Source organism: Rutidosis leptorrhynchoides, chromosome 11, assembly GCF_046630445.1.
Source record: "Rutidosis leptorrhynchoides isolate AG116_Rl617_1_P2 chromosome 11, CSIRO_AGI_Rlap_v1, whole genome shotgun sequence".
In the NCBI taxonomy this organism is placed as follows: Eukaryota; Viridiplantae; Streptophyta; class Magnoliopsida; order Asterales; family Asteraceae; genus Rutidosis; species Rutidosis leptorrhynchoides.
This window is the reverse complement of record NC_092343.1, coordinates 137,108,970-137,126,804: the sequence shown is the minus strand read 5'-3', so window position 1 is coordinate 137,126,804 and position 17,835 is coordinate 137,108,970.

Here is a 17,835-nt window from a genome sequence, read left to right as displayed (position 1 = left end):
AGTTGGCTATTTTGAAGGAAATGGCACCGACAACTCGACAAACCATGAATATAAGCGAAGAGGAATTTCGTATCTTTCTTGCTGCAAACATAGCCGCAGTACAGGCTGCGCTACATACCAACAATAATTCTGAATCTAGCAACGCAGCTAACGGCTCAAGAAATTGTGTAGGATGCACCTACAAAGAATTCACTGCCTACAAACCTTTGAAATTTGATGGAACCGAAGGACCAATTGGATTGAAACGGTGGACCGAGAAAGTCGAATCGGTGTTTGCCATAAGTAAGTGTACTGAAGAGGACAAAGTTAAGTACGCTACGTATACCTTCACAGGTACTGCGTTAACGTGGTGGAACACCTATCTTGAACAGGTAGGACGAAATGCTGCTTACGCACTACCGTGGTCGGAATTCAAGCAATTGATGAACGAGCAGTACCGTCCTAGAAACGAAGTCAATAAACTCAAGGCAGAACTTAGAGAGTTACGAACACAAGGGTTTGACGTTACCACATATGAACGACGATTCACAGAGTTGTGCCTATTGTGTCTGGGAGCATTCGAAGATGAAGAAGAGAAGATCAACGCATTTGTAAAAGGGTTACCAGTAAGGATTCAAGAAGATGTAAGTTCACACGAGCCCGCTTCTATACAGAAGGCAAGTCGAATGGCTCATAAACTCATAAATCAGATTGAGGGAAGAATTAAAGAGCAGGCGGCTGAAGAAGCCAACACAAAACAACTCAAGAGGAAGTGGGAGGAAAACGGTGACAAGAGTCACTAGTACAACAACGATAACAATTACCACCACAATCGCAACAACTATCCCAACAACTGCAATAATAATCGCAACAATAACCGCAATCCTAACAATAACAACAACAAACATCCCAACAACAACAACAACTACAACAACCGTTTCAACAAAAATAACAATCCCAACAACAACCTCAATAACAACAACGGCAACAAAAACCAAAAACAGCCATGTCATAGGTGTGAAGAAAATCACCAGGGGTTTTGCACGACATTTTGCAACAGGTGTAAAAGAAATGGTCATAACGAGACAAAGTGTGAGGTCTACGGACCAAAGTTTAACAGAACTAAGGGAGCAAATAATGCCGGAACAAGTAATGTCGAAACGAATAGTGTCGGAGCAAGTAATACCAACGTTGTTTGTTATAAATGTGGAAAACCGGGCCATATTATTAGAAATTGCCCGAATCTGGGGAATACTAATGGGCAGGGCCGTGGAAGAGTTTTCAATATTAATGCGGCAGAAGCACATGAAGGCCCGGAGCTTGTTACGGGTATGTTTCTTATTGACGATAAATCTGCTTATGTTTTATTTGATTCGGGTGCGGATAGAAGCTATATGAGTAGAGAATTTTGTGCTAAATTAAGTTTCCCATTGACGACTTTGGATAGTAAATTTTTACTCGAATTAGCAAATGGTAAATTAATTTCAGCAGATAATATATGTTTGAATCGATAAATTAAACTGGTTAGCGAAACATTTAAGATTGACCTGATACCAGTAGAGTTAGGGAGTTTTGATGTGATAATCGGTATGGACTAGTTGAAAGAAGTGAAGGCAGAGATCGTTTGTTACAAAAATGCAATTCGCATTATACGAGAAAAAGGAAAACCCTTAATGGTGTACGGAGAAAAGAGCAACGCAAAGTTAAATCTTATTAGTAACCTGAAGGCACAAAAACTAATAAGAAAAGGTTGCTATGCTGTGCTAGCACACATCAAGAAAGTTAATTCCGAAAAAAAAGAACATCAATGATATTCCAGTCGCAAAAGAATTTCCCGATGTATTTCCGAAAGAATTACCGGGACTACCTCCACACCGATCCGTTGAATTTCAAATAGACCTTGTACCGGGAGCTGCACCAATAGCTCGTGCTCCATACAGACTCGCAACTAGCGAAATGAAGGAACTTCAGAGCCAATTACAAGAACTTTTAGAGCGTGGTTTCATTCTACCAAGCACATCACCATGGGGAGCTCCTGTTTTGTTTGTCAAGAAGAAAGATGGTACATTCAGGTTGTGTATCGACTACAGAGAGTTGAACAAACTTAACATCAAGAATCGTTACCCATTACTGAGAATCGACGACTTATTTGATCAGCTACAAGGCTCGTCTGTTTATTCGAAGATTGATTTACGTTTTGGGTATCATCAAATGTGGGTGAAGGAGGATGAGATTCCAAAGACTGCTTTTAGGACACGTTACGGTCATTACGAGTTTTTGGTTATGCCATTTGGATTTACTTACGCACCAGCTGTGTTCATGGACCTCATGAACCGAGTGTGCGGGCCATATCTTAACAAGTTTGTCATTGTTTTCATCGATGACATACTTATTTACACGAAGAATGATCAAGAGCACGAAGAATATATGAGAAAAGTGCTAGAGTCGCTGAGGAAAGAAAAACTGTACGCTAAGTTTTCAAAGTGTGCATTTTGGTTGGAAGAAGTTCAATTCCTCGGTCACATAGTGAACAAAGAAGGTATTCAGGTGGATCCAGCAAAGATTGAAACCGTTGAAAAGTGGGAAACCCCGAAAACTCCGAAACACATAAGCCAGTTTTTAGGACTAGCTGGTTACTACAGAAGGTTCATCCAAGACTTTTCCAGAATAGCAAAACCCTTGACTGCATTAACGCATAAAGGGAAGAAATTTGAATGGAAGGATGAACAAGAGAAAGCGTTTCAGTTATTGAAGAAAAAGTTAACTATGGCACCTATATTGTTATTACCTGAAGGGAATGATGATTTTGTGATATATTGTGATGCCTCAAAGCAAGGTCTCGATTGTGTATTAATGTAACGAACGAAAGTAATTGCTTATGCGTCTAGACAATTGAAGATTCACGAACAAAATTATACGACGCATGATTTGGAATTAGGCGCGGTTGTTTTTGCATTAAAGACTTGGAGGTACTACTTATATGGGGTCAAAAGTATTATATATACCGACCACAAAAGTCTTCAACACATATTTAATCAGAAACAACTAAATATGAGGCAGCGTAGGTGGATTGAATTGTTGAATGATTACGACTTTGAGATTCGTTACCACCCGGGGAAGGCAAATGTGGTAGCCGATGCCTTGAGCAGAAAGGACAGAGAAACCATTCGAGTAAAATCTATGAATATAATGATTCACAATAACCTTACTACTCAAATAAAGGAGGCGCAACAAGGAGTTTTAAAAGAGTTAAATTTAAAGGATGAAATACCCAAAGGATCGGAGAAGCATCTTAATATTCGGGAAGACGGAGCCCGGTATAGGGCTGAAAGGATTTGGGTACCAAAATTTGGAGATATGAGAGAAATGGTACTTAGAGAAGCTCATAAAACCAGATACTCAATACATCCTGGAACGGGGAAGATGTACAAGGATCTCAAGAAACATTTTTGGTTGGGGCGCTATCAGTTTTAGCCATTGCTTGTGATGTTATGATAGTTACGTATTGGTCATATTGTGCACTACAACGGGTGTTTAGTGATTGGTGTTATCCGTAAGGATTCGTTTGGTTCGGTCTTCATCATTTTGGGTTGTTGACCTTAGGTCGAGACTTGGTTGCTTTTAGCATTGTACTCAGTAATGGTACGCTAAGGGATTGATATCTCGGTAAGAGATTGATTGAGTTTTTCCTGATGTGAGGGATTGAGCAAGTTTTAATGCTCGGATTTGCGGATTTGATAAATTGCGGTGACGATTTAGTTGTTAAGCGATTCATTGGGAAGAATTGCATAGGAAAGTCGAATTGGGACTTATGTTTGAGGACCATGGAGTGTGGTCCATTTGGTTAAGTGATGAGGATCACGAGGACGTGATCGATTCTAAGTGGGAGAGAGTTGTAAGACCCCAATAATTATGGCACACAGAGTTTTAAATGATGTACGTTTAGTGGGCAAGCATTGTGTAATTAAACAAAGTTTAGATTCTGCCCAGACATGGGTGCGCGCCGCGCACCATAAGGTGTGCGCGCCGCGCACATGCCCAGCGACAGAATTCTGCCTTTTTCTATTTTAAGTTTAATGAAGGGCTTTTTGGTCTTTTCATTTGAGGCCGGATCTCAGGCCTTATCAGCTGGTTTGGATCCACTTTTGGACCATTTTCACATCCATTCATCACTCTCAAGTATCTTAGAGAGAGAGGGAGAATTCTAGTGAGAGAATTGGGGCTTTGGAGAGGAAGGAGCTTGAATTGATCAAAGTCTCGGAATTTAAAGTTGTTCAACTCGTTATTAGCTTCATTTTGGTTGTTGTGGTAAGTTCTAAATCCGAATTTCATTGTTTGATTTTGATATTCAAGTTAGGGTTTGAACTTAAATTGTTGATAAACCCATTTAAACTCATGAAGTGAGTTTAGTGTTGCTTGTAATCGGGTTTATTGTTATTGTTGGTGGATTTTAGGTTGGTGAACAAATTAGTTATGATTAGGACTTGTAATTGGGTTTAATCACTAGGTTTATTGATTATGGAAGTATTGGAACCCTTTTTGTGTGTTTGAAAGACTAATTTTGGAATTGAGTCAAAATTAGGGTTTTTGGGTGATTTTGAGATTGATAAGTGTTTAACACTTAAGATTGGGTTCATTGGCATATTAGAACCATGTTCGCTTGTGATTAGTGATTATTGGTTAGTTTGGACGCGTTTTGTGTTTATGAGTGCAATTGGTCGAATTTGCACTAAGTGTCGAATTGAGTTGGTTGTAAATCGACTCTAAGTGTGTTGTTGTAATTGTGATAAAGGAATAGGTACTTTCCATTGACGAGTTGCGAATTACTTGGAAGCATTCATCAAGACGACAAGGTGAGTGTTAATATCCTATGTGTATATGTATGTGTAGGATGGGTGCGGGTCGGGTGAAGTGGTTCTCGGTTATAGAGCTCACTTCACATATAGGTGGATTTTTATGGACTTGTAATACATCCAATTGGCACGGTTGTGCGTTTTGGTTGACCACCGTTGGCGAGTTGCACACTTATGTGTACGATATCACATGGATTATGATTCGGAGTTATAACCCCGAGGGCGTGGGTTATGGTGTGGGAAATGAATATCGGTTTGCTCGTATGCATAATATTTTGGGTAGTGAATCTCGGGTAGTGTGGATTCATGATGACTCGGGTTGTTCGGTCATCTTGTTGATGAGGTAGTGAATCTCGGGTTGTGCAAATTCACTAAGGCTCGGGTAGTTTGGCCAACCTCAGTTGTTGAATTGGTGAAGAAGTGAATATCGGGTTGTGCGAATTCACTAAGGCTTGGGTTGTTCGGCCAATCTTCATTGTGGTATTTGGTTTTCGGTATTGGGTTAAGGGGTTAACCTTGGGCATTTATATATAAATTGTTATATATATTGATGTATTGTTGTGATGTAGCTAACCCTCCGGGTGTAGCTATTTGGCGTTGTTCACATCGTCGTTGGTGAAATTATGTTTGTTGATGTATTTTAGCTTGTTGCTTAGTGATCGTACGGTATGCTTATATTAGCTTGCCTTTATGCTTGGATGCTCCGGTATGCGGTATTTGATTATTTGTGTGACGTGTCCATTTTATGCATATATATGTATGTAGTATATTTTCACTCACTAAGCATTAGCTTACCCTCTCGTTGTTGACTTTTTTATAGATTTGCTTGGAGACGGTGGTTCGGGTACAAATGGGGGCTAGTGGACTTGCGTAGTTGCTTAGAAGATCTTGTTTTTGAATTTGATTAAGATTGGGGAGCATATTCCCAATCGCCATGCTCGGTATTTATTTTGTGTTAAAAACAATGCGGTTGAAAATTTGTATTTTGTACGAAAGTCGTAAAACGGCCGATGTGGGCCCGGTCTCGTAAAACTCATTTTATTATTGGAACGTGTAAGTTTTAACTAATATAAAATGTTGTGAAAAGCTTTTGGTCTAAAAGTGTCGGGAAGCAAGAGATCTTTTTACGAAAATTGGAAAAAGTGGACAGCGGGCTGCCAGACCCTGTGCGCGCCGCGCACAGGTGTGGGTGCGCGCCGCGCACCTCATCTGGTCAGCTCAGTTTTAAATTTTTTTTTATGCTGCGTTTTTGGTTGGTTAACGGGTTGGGTCGTTACATATTATTATAAGAAAATTCGGCCAACGGCAAATATCTATCCCAACCATTACCAAAATCAATAACGCACGCTCGCAACATGTCTTCCAACGTTTGAATTGTCATTTCTCCCTGACCATCCATCTGTAGATGATAAGCAGTGCTCATATCCAACTTTTTTCCCAAAGCTTCCTGTAGAGATTGCCGAAACCTCGATGTAAATCGACTGTCACGGTCTGAAATAATAGATACGGGAACACCATGTCTTGAAACAATTTCTTTTAAATTCAAACGAGTAATTTTCTCCATCGAATCAGTTTTCTTAATCGGCAAGAAATGAGCTGACTTAGTGAGTCGGTAAATAATAACCCAAATGGTATTATAACCACCCACAACTCTCGGTAACTTCGTAATAAAGTCTATTGCAATACCTTCCCACTTCCACTCGGGAATCTCAGGTTGTACTAAAAGTCCGGACGGTTTCTGATGTTCAACTTTAACTTTACTACAAGTCAAACACTTAGCCACATATGTAGCCACATTAGCTTTCAATTTAGGCCACCAATATAGCTCCTTGAGATCATGATACATCTTCCCTGAACCAAGGTGAATAGAGTATCTTGACTTATGAGCTTCATCTAAAACAAGTTGTCGCAAATAACCGAATTTCAGAACCTAAAGGTGTCCCGCAAAAAACCGAGTACCATCTGCTCGCACCTCTAACTATTTACTCAAGCCTCTAACCTTCTCGTTCGCAAAATTCTCCTCTTTCAAGGCTTCTTATTGAGCCACAATAATCTACCATGCGAGGTTTGTTCGAATGGTCATGTTCAAGGCTCTAAACCTGCGAGGTTCAACTCTCTCTTTTCGACTTAACGCATCGGCCACAACATTGGCCCTTCCTGGGTGATAAAGGAGTTCACAATCATAATCTTTCAATAACTCAATCCATCTTCGCTGTCTCATATTTAACTGTTTCTAATCAAGGATATGTTGAAAACTTTTGTGATCAGTGTACACTGTACTTTTGACCCCATATAGATAATGTCTCCAAATCTTAAGCGCAAACACAACAGCTCCAAACTCTAAATCATGGGTTGTATAATTTTGTTCATAGATCTTTAACTGACGTGATGAAAGGACCCGTACATATACATTATAAACGATTCACAATAGTTGATTACATCGCGAGGTATTTGACCTCTTGTAACGACCCGGAAATTTTTGACCAAATTTAAACCTTTATCTTTATATGTTTCAGACACGATAAGCAAAATCTGTAATGTGGAGTCTAGAAAATTTGAAATCTATATTCGGATAATCAATTACCCTTTTGACCATGCCTGACGATTCACGAACAATTGATTGTAACTTTATGTGTGCATATATTTATATAAATAATATTTTGATATAATAATTAATATTTACAAATTGTTATAGTTTTATAATCATTGATAATGAGATTATAGTGACATTATTATAATTAATATTATTATCATTATGAATAATATTTTTACCCCTTTGAGTTTAAGTGTTAGTACTTCGTACACGTTAATTGAAACAGAAAATACATAATTATTAAACCTTTTTGATCGAGTTTCAAACAGGTAATGAGTGAAATAATTAAACATGTTTAATCTCAAAATTTAGGATTTTTAGGGACACTTTTACACTTCAACTGTTTAGCAATGATCACGAAACGCTTCCCATCAAAACTGTCGGTACAAAGGACAATCAAATGGTGACTATCATATTAAAACACGTGATTATGTTGGTATGATCTTCTCAATGTTTCCCACTACATGTATTATTATCAATTATTGCTATGTTGCTTTGCTTTTCACAATTAGTATTATTACTTTATTATTTTGCTTTTCACAAGACTTACGGGGTATATATTAATATGTATGGAAACATAGATAAAGTTATAAGTTATGAATACTAACACTCCATCATTTTCCTCCATCACTCATCATATCCTTCATTCTCTCAAATCATTATACTACCATGGCAATCCACCACCTAGACACCATTCGACCTCAAACCATCATCACCTAATCACCATCTTAATCGACTAAAAGATTGCTACAACAACAATATAATGAATTCTGTTTCGGTTTACTCCTATCTGTTTTGATCGACACCCAAAACAGTAAACCACCACCCTACAATCCCATTTTCTCTAACCTCTCTCTCCCTCTTTCACTCTTACAAAGTTCGGATGTCTTTTCTGTTTCGATCATCATAGACCACCCACGTTATTACGACATTGTTGCTGCTATATATAGCCATAAACTACCACCGGAAAACCAACTAGCTGCAGTCACGGATTGTAACTATTATGTTCGAAAACCTGTCAACCTTCAACCACTCTATCTCTCGTCTTCGTATCTCAAAACCGTTACAACCATTAAACTTTTAAACTATTTCTGTTTTGTAAGCCAAAACGCCACCCCTACCACGAACAAGTCCACTTAAATCCGCCATTAATCATCACTAATCACCTTGGTTCACCTCGCCATCCCCATCGGTTAACACCATCACCTATGATCAACACCCATTTCAATCGACCACCAACTTCACCTCCATAATTTTTGTGAATCTATTTTCCATCACTGCCACTATCGATATCCACCTTCTTTCTCCTCCATGAATCCCCATAACAAACCACTAAGGGTTACCACCCATTTAACAACACCACCACGAGACCCATCACTATTTTTTTTTCTTTTTCTTCTTCTTGTTGCTTCTTCGTTAACAACCAAACTTCTACCATGAAAATATTACTGCTACTAGTTGTTACTAATTCGGTGCAGCTGCAAAAACCGTCTCCCTCTTCACCTTCATCACCCTAAACCACCATATCACCATCTCTTGTTCAAACCGTCACTTATCTAATTGATTACTGTTGCTTCGTATATTTTTTTTTTTGTTTGTTTCAGTCCGAAAACAACCCACAACCATTATCGAATCACCTCAGTTTCTGTTTCTTAATCGAACCATGACTAACCTGCAAACCACAAGTGTTTTAGTTCCTGATTAATTTGTTGTAAAATAACGATGGTGATGATAGACAATATTATGATGATGAAGAAGACGTGATGAATGATTGATAATTCGTTAATAATATTAACAATAATGATGATGCAGAGATTTAAACAAGGATGATAACGATGGTGAATTAAAAAGCGAACCCCACTTGATTGTTTCCTTGTCGTGTTACTAATCTGATTTCTAATCCACAAAAACAATTACTGGACTGGGTTTCTCGATTTCGGCCTCGCTTCATTTTCTAGTTAGGCTTGGTGGATTATTCTTGGGCCGAGAGTTTTTAGTGCAGCTCACTGTATTGGCCCATCGGTATACGAGTTAGATATAATATAGTTGAGATATTAATCAGATATTTGAAGTGGAGTAGATGGTTTGGTGTAGTCTTGGGTATTCGAGAGATCGCGGGTTCGAGTCCCGGCTTGGACACTTTAATTCCTTCTTTTAGTATTTTAAGGTAGATTTTGACAAAATTATTATTATTATTATTGTTATTATTATCATTAAATCATTAAAACCATTATTATTACTAAAATAGGTAATATTAGTATTAGTATCATTATGAATATCATTAATAGTAAAAGTATTATTATTATGATTATTATTACTACTACTATTATTATGATCATTTTTATTTTTCAAAAATATTAAAATTATCATTTTTATCAAAAATTATTATTATTAGTATTATTATTTTTAAACAAATACACCTTTTAATTATTATTATTAATATTATTTTACCAAATAAATATTTGTTATATAAAAATATATTTAAACCTATATGACTTAAATATATTAATATTTTTTTTAAGCAAAACTAATTATGTATCTAAAGAATATGAAATAAAAATAGTTAATTAAGTTATTAATGAAATATATAAATTACTAAGATAACAAATAGTACATAAATTCGTTTGATTAAAATTATGTGTGTTAATATATATATATATAAATGATATAGGTTCGTGAATCCGAGGCCAACCTTATACTTGATCAACGATGTTATATGTATTTTTACTACAAAATACATTAGGTGAGTATATAGTCCCACTTTTAAACTCTAAATATTTCGGGATGAGAATACATGTATTTTATGTTTTACGTTATGGACACAAGTAACTGAAAAATATATTCTACGTTGAGTTGTACCACTGGCATACTTCCCTGTAGCTTGGTAACTGTTATTTACAGCGGTATTGTAAACGCGAATCCTGTTGATAGATCTATCGGGCCTGACAACCCCAACCGGACTGGACGACCAGTATTCAACGGTTGCACAGTACTTCGTTTTGTGACTACACTTGGTACAGTGTAGTAAGATTTCATAATAAAGGGAATATGCGATGTGATTAAATGTTAAGTATGGTTACCAAGTGCTCAACCACTTAGAATATTTTTATTAAATGTTTACATATGAAATCTTGTGGTCCATTGTTATAACGCTGCTAGCATCAAACCTATATATCTCACCAACTTTATGTTGACATTTTAAAGCATGTTATTCTCAGGTACGAATTAAGTCTTCCGCTGTGCATTAGCTCATACTAAGGACATTACTTGGAGTCGATCATCGCAATGGGACCAACTGTTGAAGATTTCGTCCGGGAGGATTAGTCGCGGACGTTTCAGTTGGTATCAGAGCGGTGGTCTTAGTGAACCAGGTCTTGCATTAGTGTGTCTAACTAGTAGCTGTTAGGATACATTAATGAGTCTGGACTTCGACCGTGCCTGCATGTCAAAAGTTTTGCTTATCATTTCTAGTCGTAAATTATTTGCTTATCATCCTTAAGAAATTGCCTACCTATCATTCTCAAGTCTAGACACGTTCTACTGCATTTAGTGCATCGATAGCGTATAGACGAGATTCATATCTTAGCGCACCTTAGACTTGCCTGATATATGCCGTAAGTTCCCCTGTAGTCTACGAAATCTTTAGAATTATATATAGATATTCTATATAGTTAGAATATCATCCGACATCCGAAAATCATTTCACATCGAAGATCTCTTCCATTCACCAAATTGCCCTCTTGGCAATGAACCAGAAGCACTTACCGGCGAACCTGTTCGAGAAACCATTTTCTCCCTTATCTCTAGAGTATCTCGTCACGATTATATATTATCCCATATTTCGAATCTTGTTCATTCGCTCGCTCCAACCGCCAATCATCCCGGTGTACAAGCAGAAGTTAACGAACTACGCGCTCGTGTGACGGCTTTGGAGAATATGGTGCGAATGTTGCAAACACCAGCAGCAGCACCAGCAGCATAATCAGCACCACCATCATCAACGTCAACGGTATCCTTATTATCCCCAAATCACAACCGCGTCGTAAATCTCCACGTCACAAACTATACCTCAAGCATAATCACCGTTCTACGTATTGTTCTATCTACATAATTTTCGTTCTACATAACGTTCTACATTGGTTACCATCACTTTACATAACATTCTACATCAATTATCTCCGTTCGATATGACGATTATTTAATTTCTAAAGTTAGAAATTATGTAATCTGGTATTAACGATAAATCAAATGAGTTTAATATCTTATTGACTCATTAAATCCATAATTGCATCTGAAGAAAATATATATGCAAGTATATTTTCATAAAGATTGTAATTAAAAACTCTTTCGTACAAACTGTTAATGATGAAAATATTTTAACGGGTGGGTAGTACCCGAGGAATATTTAGAATTCACATTAATAAGTTACACTGTACATTCTTCGAATCTGATTCAACGGACGTTTGCTATCCTGCTTACAACCACCGATATACATATCTGTTCACCATAAAATGACCATTTCTGTTCAGATTTCATATTTGGATTTTGACCTATCAGAATCCAACAAGTGGCATAAAGAAGAAAACATTGGACAAAATAAAATTTGTTAGAAACAGACGAATTAACTAAATTGAAATATTGTTAGGAATCCACGCTAACTGTTCCTAGCTAACTGTTCCCGGCTAACATTTAATTTATCGCAATTTACATTCTCGCAATTTTAATTTCTGCACTGTACATACTGTCGGGACACGTATGCAAGGTTTCGACTTATCATATCGACCCATCTATATATATATTTCGGAACAACCGCAGACACTCTATATGTGAAGGTGGGAGTTGGCTATACAGGGTCGGAGTTGATTCCAAAATATATATATACTTTGAGTTGTGATCGACACCGAGACCGGTACACGGGTCACGATACGTATTAATATTATATAATAAATTATATATGAATATGTTGAACTATTGGACTGTTGGACTGTTAATTTTGGACAATTAAAATGAGTTAAAATGCTGATTATATATATATGAAACTAAACAATTCTTCAAGTTTGCCACTTGATTCTATTTTAAACCTCATTCGTATCTTGACGATTACAATTCGCATTCACAACTTTTCCTGATTCTTGAAAACACCTCGATCGAAAGGTTGAACCCGCTGCACCTCGTTTACGGAAGAAAGATTTATGCATACAGTGATGCACCTGAAAAATTTCCGAAACCGAAGTTATAGTAAAAACTTATCCGCGTCAAATTCCTTATCATCCATTAGCAAAAACAACCCTACAATTTCTTTTCAAGAAGCTAATTTTGTCACAGCTCCACTTCGACTTCTCAGTAAGACTACTCCTACTATAACCTTGATATTTATACCTTGTCTTTTCGCCGTCGTTACCGGAGAATCTTTTATATTTCACAAACACCATCAGCAGATGTACCAGCAACTCCTTATCTCTTTGGCGAAATCCGCAATCAGTATTCTGAAAATCTCGTAGAAATTCTCCCAGCTATACCGAAAACGTTTATCCCTAAGAATTACATATTTCGAATGTGAAATTTCTGAAAAACACCCTGGACTATGAAGTAGTTCTTGAAATGTTGATAAAGCAGCAAAAACCGTAAACGACCTTAACAGTCAAAAGTTTACGATGAAGTAAAGTATGTTGGAAAAACTCAGAAAAAGAGAAGAGGTGAAATTGGAAAATGGATTAAGCAAAGTATGAAGGAGACCGTGGACAAATCATGAAAACTAAACCCGACTTCAAAAGATTCAAATGATTTAGTGCCTGCTAAAACCGTTAGTAAGAACCCTACTCCTTATTCTAAATCTTTCCAGATGATATTCCTCATCCTCATCTTATCTTAAATATTATAAGATATCTTCAAAATCTTCCGTTATACATATTCTCCATATTTCTGGAGATATTTTCACAACTATTCTTATCCGAGATCATTTATCTCTCCGTAACATCTGCGTTACAACATAAAAGAAACTGTGTTAGTTTCTAAGTTCTAAAACCTTCGAGTTTAAAATAAGAATGTTCTGAAGTAGTGTTGGGAACTGATGCATGAATTAGTATAATATAATGAAACTTGATCAACTTCATTATATTACAGTAAGTCATGTTAAGTTTCTAATGGAATATGATGATTCACAGTACCGTCATCATGTGCCATGTTACACGGCTCTTACATTCTATCTAATCCCCAAATGTATTAGGAACATATCGTCTTGATAGTTCTATCTTTTCTAGGGTATTCTGGTAATTTAACAAATCAAAATCGTGCCAATACCCTTTCTTTGTTAGAACATTAGCTATGTTCATTCCAAATTTCATACCTACGAATTTCGGACCATTTCTCGCCTGACTTGAGGATGGGAAGATTAAAAACACTATAACTCCAAGGAAATAGTAGAAGTAAATAAAAATCCTCCGGTGGTAGATGGAAGAGAAGAATGACGGATGTGAAAATTTGGAGTATATCAAAAATCAGAATTGGATGGAGCATGCCAACGAATATCTTGAAGTAGGAATTAAGGAAAAAGAGTAGAAGATGTGAGTTGTGAAAATAAGGAAACGAAGGAGTGGATTTATAGTGAATTATTCGACAGAGAAATCGGAACAGATTATTGCATTAATCAAAGAAGATTTTGATTTCCTAAATCGCCGAATAACCAAATCTTATTACGTAAGATTTTCTTTAAACTCCGCGAATTCCGGAAATTTATCATAAATACGTTATCGGTTAGAATGAGTATATCTTTACTCATCTCACTCTTTTGTGATAACTCCACTCGTGTGCATCACACGATCGAATCGTCCTATCTATATCTCTCAATAATGATAAAACTCCATTATTTCCTTATATTCGTCATGAAAATATCCCTGTTGTTATCCATGACGACCTCTATCAAATTTCGGGGACGAAATTTCTTTAACGGGTGGGTAATGTAACGACCCGGAAATTTTCGACCAAATTTAAACCTTTATCTTTATATGTTTCAGACACGATAAGCAAAATCTGTAATGTGGAGTCTAGAAAATTTGAAATCTATATTCGGATAATCAATTACCCTTTTGACCATGCCTGACGATTCACGAACAATTGATTGTAACTTTATGTGTGCATATATTTATATAAATAATATTTTGATATAATAATTAATATTTACAAATTGTTATAGTTTTATAATCATTGATAATGAGATTATAGTGACATTATTATAATTAATATTATTATCATTATGAATAATATTTTTACCCCTTTGAGTTTAAGTGTTAGTACTTCGTACACGTTAATTGAAACAGAAAATACATAATTATTAAACCTTTTTGATCGAGTTTCAAACAGGTAATGAGTGAAATAATTAAACATGTTTAATCTCAAAATTTAGGATTTTTAGGGACACTTTTACACTTCAACTGTTTAGCAATGATCACGAAACGCTTCCCATCAAAACTGTCGGTACAAAGGACAATCAAATGGTGACTATCATATTAAAACACGTGATTATGTTGGTATGATCTTCTCAATGTTTCCCACTACATGTATTATTATCAATTATTGCTATGTTGCTTTGCTTTTCACAATTAGTATTATTACTTTATTATTTTGCTTTTCACAAGACTTACGGGGTATATATTAATATGTATGGAAACATAGATAAAGTTATAAGTTATGAATACTAACACTCCATCATTTTCCTCCATCACTCATCATATCCTTCATTCTCTCAAATCATTATACTACCATGGCAATCCACCACCTAGACACCATTCGACCTCAAACCATCATCACCTAATCACCATCTTAATCGACTAAAAGATTGCTACAACAACAATATAATGAATTCTGTTTCGGTTTACTCCTATCTGTTTTGATCGACACCCAAAACAGTAAACCACCACCCTACAATCCCATTTTCTCTAACCTCTCTCTCCCTCTTTCACTCTTACAAAGTTCGGATGTCTTTTCTGTTTCGATCATCATAGACCACCCACGTTATTACGACATTGTTGCTGCTATATATAGCCATAAACTACCACCGGAAAACCAACTAGCTGCAGTCACGGATTGTAACTATTATGTTCGAAAACCTGTCAACCTTCAACCACTCTATCTCTCGTCTTCGTATCTCAAAACCGTTACAACCATTAAACTTTTAAACTATTTCTGTTTTGTAAGCCAAAACGCCACCCCTACCACGAACAAGTCCACTTAAATCCGCCATTAATCATCACTAATCACCTTGGTTCACCTCGCCATCCCCATCGGTTAACACCATCACCTATGATCAACACCCATTTCAATCGACCACCAACTTCACCTCCATAATTTTTGTGAATCTATTTTCCATCACTGCCACTATCGATATCCACCTTCTTTCTCCTCCATGAATCCCCATAACAAACCACTAAGGGTTACCACCCATTTAACAACACCACCACGAGACCCATCACTATTTTTTTTTCTTTTTCTTCTTCTTGTTGCTTCTTCGTTAACAACCAAACTTCTACCATGAAAATATTACTGCTACTAGTTGTTACTAATTCGGTGCAGCTGCAAAAACTGTCTCCCTCTTCACCTTCATCACCCTAAACCACCATATCACCATCTCTTGTTCAAACCGTCACTTATCTAATTGATTACTGTTGCTTCGTATATTTTTTTTTTTTTGTTTGTTTCAGTCCGAAAACAACCCACAACCATTATCGAATCACCTCAGTTTCTGTTTCTTAATCGAACCATGACTAACCTGCAAACCACAAGTGTTTTAGTTCCTGATTAATTTGTTGTAAAATAACGATGGTGATGATAGACAATATTATGATGATGAAGAAGACGTGATGAATGATTGATAATTCGTTAATAATATTAACAATAATGATGATGCAGAGATTTAAACAAGGATGATAACGATGGTGAATTAAAAAGCGAACCCCACTTGATTGTTTCCTTGTCGTGTTACTAATCTGATTTCTAATCCACAAAAACAATTACTGGACTGGGTTTCTCGATTTCGGCCTCGCTTCATTTTCTAGTTAGGCTTGGTGGATTATTCTTGGGCCGAGAGTTTTTAGTGCAGCTCACTGTATTGGCCCATCGGTATACGAGTTAGATATAATATAGTTGAGATATTAATCAGATATTTGAAGTGGAGTAGATGGTTTGGTGTAGTCTTGGGTATTCGAGAGATCGCGGGTTCGAGTCCCGGCTTGGACACTTTAATTCCTTCTTTTAGTATTTTAAGGTAGATTTTGACAAAATTATTATTATTATTATTGTTATTATTATCATTAAATCATTAAAACCATTATTATTACTAAAATAGGTAATATTAGTATTAGTATCATTATGAATATCATTAATAGTAAAAGTATTATTATTATGATTATTATTACTACTACTATTATTATGATCATTTTTATTTTTCAAAAATATTAAAATTATCATTTTTATCAAAAATTATTATTATTAGTATTATTATTTTTAAACAAATACACCTTTTAATTATTATTATTAATATTATTTTACCAAATAAATATTTGTTATATAAAAATATATTTAAACCTATATGACTTAAATATATTAATATTTTTTTTAAGCAAAACTAATTATGTATCTAAAGAATATGAAATAAAAATAGTTAATTAAGTTATTAATGAAATATATAAATTACTAAGATAACAAATAGTACATAAATTCGTTTGATTAAAATTATGTGTGTTAATATATATATATATAAATGATATAGGTTCGTGAATCCGAGGCCAACCTTATACTTGATCAACGATGTTATATGTATTTTTACTACAAAATACATTAGGTGAGTATATAGTCCGACTTTTAAACTCTAAATATTTCGGGATGAGAATACATGTATTTTATGTTTTACGTTATGGACACAAGTAACTGAAAAATATATTCTACGTTGAGTTGTACCACTGGCATACTTCCCTGTAGCTTGGTAACTGTTATTTACAGCGGTATTGTAAACGCGAATCCTGTTGATAGATCTATCGGGCCTGACAACCCCAACCGGACTGGACGACCAGTATTCAACGGTTGCACAGTACTTCGTTTTGTGACTACACTTGGTACAGTGTAGTAAGATTTCATAATAAAGGGAATATGCGATGTGATTAAATGTTAAGTATGGTTACCAAGTGCTCAACCACTTAGAATATTTTTATTAAATGTTTACATATGAAATCTTGTGGTCCATTGTTATAACGCTGCTAGCATCAAACCTATATATCTCACCAACTTTATGTTGACATTTTAAAGCATGTTATTCTCAGGTACGAATTAAGTCTTCCGCTGTGCATTAGCTCATACTAAGGACATTACTTGGAGTCGATCATCGCAATGGGACCAACTGTTGAAGATTTCGTCCGGGAG